The sequence below is a fragment of the Notothenia coriiceps genome, unplaced genomic scaffold, assembly GCF_000735185.1.
Source record: "Notothenia coriiceps isolate Sejong01 unplaced genomic scaffold, NC01 NC01_scaffold00037246, whole genome shotgun sequence".
NCBI lineage: Eukaryota > Metazoa > Chordata > Actinopteri > Perciformes > Nototheniidae > Notothenia > Notothenia coriiceps.
In genome coordinates, this window is record NW_011369947.1 from 21567814 (window position 1) to 21571584 (window position 3771).

The 3771-nt window shown below is 39.7% G+C and overlaps 1 protein-coding gene across 2 annotated transcripts in view; it reads right to left on the reverse strand.

Moving 5' to 3' along the window:
- LOC104966124 (stromal interaction molecule 1) overlaps window positions 1–3771 on the reverse strand; it is a 583137-nt gene that overhangs the window by 135257 nt on the left and 444109 nt on the right. The gene's annotated exons all lie outside the window — the stretch shown is intronic.

Below are 3771 nucleotides of genomic sequence, written 5' to 3' on the forward strand. Positions count from 1 at the left end.
TGGCGAACGCACAGGCACGTATACCGCCCTCGCGCGAAAAAAGAAATACAGAAATTGTCGTAAACAAGCCTTGATTAGCGTATGAAAAGCATCAGCTCATGAATGGAAGAGATACAACGGTTCTCTAAAGGCCTCAAGTTCTTCTTTGGCACAAGGGCTGTGTGTGTGTGCGAGGCGTACACACACACACACACACACACACACACACACACACACACACACACACACACACACACATACACATACTTACTGTGTACAGCCACACACACATAGACAGAAGACACTATAATTACAGGGATTCGCACAATGTGGCGTCCCGGTACGCTGCGTCCGTTATTGCCTCCCCGGTTGCCACATGACAACAGCGGTCCCCCCTACCACGGAGACTGCTCAGTGCGCCGTTGCTAAACCCCGTCCCCCCTCCGTATTCCCACATCTGAATATTTATGAGAGGATGCACTGCAGAAGACACAAGACACTGGTTGGAGTATTCTCTATGCTCGCAGTGACAGTTATCGTTGTTAAAGGCTCCCTTCCTCAGCTCTAATTGATCCCCCAGTGAGGAAATGTCCGTTGAGAGGCCGCTCTCCAAAAAAACCACTCCAAGTCAGAACAGCTAGCAACAAAGAAAAAATGCACCGTCATTTTGACAGCGAGGAGGAATCTGATCGTTTGGCACCAACTTATGGCAAAACATGATGAATCATGTGTTCTGTCAATCAGGAGAATGAGGCAGGCTTCCACACAAACACACTGATGATGATTTCACGGTCTTGATTATGAAAAATTAGACCTTCTTTGTCTTGAGGCAACTTCTTGCAGATGACGGTTAAAGTGTATTGCCAAAGGAAAGTGTTTTTAACATCACCACATTTTCTCTTGGTGTCTTTTACAAAGAAACAGGCATGGAAGTGTTTGTTTTTAGTGGTGACAGAAAACAAATAGATGGATATCACCAAACCTGAACAGGTAAACCAACTATCAACTTATACAGAGGTGGGAAGTAGTGGAGTATTTTCTTCACTGTACTTAAGTAGGATTTGTCTGGTTTCAGCACTTTACTCCACTTCTTATTTATTTTTTTCTGACAACTTTTTACTTTGACTTCTTATTCTAAAATACCTGTACTTTCTACTTCTTACACTTTCCAAACAGGCTGGTTACTTTAGTTTTAATCTGCGTTTGGTGGCGTGATCATTATTATTTAGAGTCATTGCGTGCCTATTGATTTTAACACGATCCGTGTATCCATCATTTCCTGGTCTTCTCTAAAGAAGAGGGACCAATGAAAACGTTGTCATGTTACCGTTGTTCGGCATCAAAACATTCATTAGCTAACAATGACATTATTGTTCTATTAATATAAAGTGAGGTCAGTTACTCTTTAAAACAGATGGTATGGGTACTTTTTACGTAAGTGCATTTCGAAGCCCATACTTCTTTACTTTTACTTGGAGTAAAGAAGTTTAGTCAGTACTTCTACTTTTACCAGAGTATTTTTAAAGACGAGTATCTGTACTTCCACTTGAGTAAAGGATGTGTGTACTTTTGCTATCTCTGCCAAATGTACACAAAGAATCAGGCATGGACGTGTTTGTTTGTAGCTGGTGAAAGAAAAACAATAGATGGATTTCCCAAAACCTGAATAGGTAAACCCTAACTATCAACGCGTACTCGAGGTGATAGAATACACATACAATTTGTGTGAATTGACCCTTTAGGAAGTCCCCCCCGCCCCCCTCTGTCCTTCATTTCCCCACATGGTGTGAGTCTTTCTGTGCACTTCCACACTCGCAGCAGGGAAAAGGGGGATACAATTCTCACAGGGGTTTTAATTGTGGGAGGCTGTGCTGATGTCAAGCTCGCTGTTCATCAATTTTTCATACAAACACATGAATTATGAAGAGCTGCTAATGATGGGGAGGGACTGGAAGTGGGGGGAGGGGGATTTCTGCAGAGAGCTGGACGGCCGTTTAGAAATCTTCTCTTCCCTCACTGTTCACAATATGTCCTTTCCCTCTCTCTGTCCGATTGACACAGGTTTCGTTTGTGGACACACACACACACACACACACACACACACACACACACACACACACACACACACACACACACACACACACACACACACACACACACACACACACACACACTGGGTGGCAGGTGAACATGTAGTGGCTCGGGAGGGGCTTACCTCTTTGTGTGTGATTCAGACCACTGACCTGGAACACATTGGGTGCTGAGAGAATACAAAACTATTACACACACTCTGTCTCTCTCTCACACACACACACACACACACACACACACACACACACACACACACACACACACACACACACACACACACACACACACACACACACACACACACACACACACACACAGTACTGTCTCTAAGACCATGCTGTTGGAGGTTATTCCATTACAGAAATAATGGTCATTATCACTTTCATAATATGTTTTATTATTATTTTATCATAAATATTATTATTATTATTATTATAAAGCTTTTATTTATGATATTAAATACATGTATATAATTATGTTTATTTTATTGTATAATGGTCTGTCTTTATTGATATTATTTAAATATAATGGAAGCATTAGTCATAATAATGCTTTTATTTTATTCTTATTTTTTTTTCTTATGTTTGAGCCATTTTTTGTCTGTATATTATTAGTAATTCATTATCCAACTTTTTATTTAAATTATTTATTCATTCACGGATAATACAATTTTATTATTAATAATAGAACTATCTTTTTATAGTATCCTACTATTATCTATGTTGAATATAGATATATGATTTATTTCCGTTAATTATTGCATTTTACACAGCTATTTTATATTTTGCATTAAATGATAATGACAGCATTAATCCTCATAATGCTTTTATTATCATGTTCTCATTTTATTATCTGTGTTAACAGCAATTTCTCCTTCATTGCATCATTTCTTATTCATTATCTGATTATTATTTATTCATGAATTCCTACTACAGTTTTGTTTCATATACAAAATGATAACCCACATTTTAAACACTAGCTCTTTTGCCAGCAGTGACAGAGGTTACCATGGTTATCAGCTCCACATCCTGACCTCTTTGTTCAGTTGACATAGGCAGTAAATCAATACACAAACATACACAAACTTTGTCACATCCTCCACCCTTCGGTATGACAACAGTGTCATCCATACCACCATCAGTACACACACACACACACACACACACACACACACACACACACACTGGAATGCCCCAGGGTGTTCTGGGATAGCGGAGTGTTTTCTCTTCCAGCTGATGCTCTCGAGGTTGGGGGGAAGCTGAAGTCGTGGGTGTGTCTTCTCCACATTCCAGAGCTTTCCTCAAACAATACCACCATTTATTTATAATACATCACTTGTTATTATTGTACATGCGTCGTAATTCTGTCCTGATTGCATGCTCGCACTTACCACAAACTTCTACCCCGGCAGAAACATTGTTGCTGCCATAATTAATAATTATCGCCTTAATTTAAAAAGTATGATTACCATACTACTCGGCATAAAGAACCACCCTGGTTATTTTTGTTTTTTTAATTCACTTCTGCAACAAAAACCCTCCGATAACAAGACTCAGAGATATCTTTAGATTCGCTCTTGCTCCGCTTCATTTACATTTGCTTGTTTGCACGTTTCCACATGTGTCTTTTGCTGTATTTAGTAACATATGCACACGTGTGTGTGTGTGTGTGTGTGTGTGTGTGTGTGTGTGTGTGTGTGTG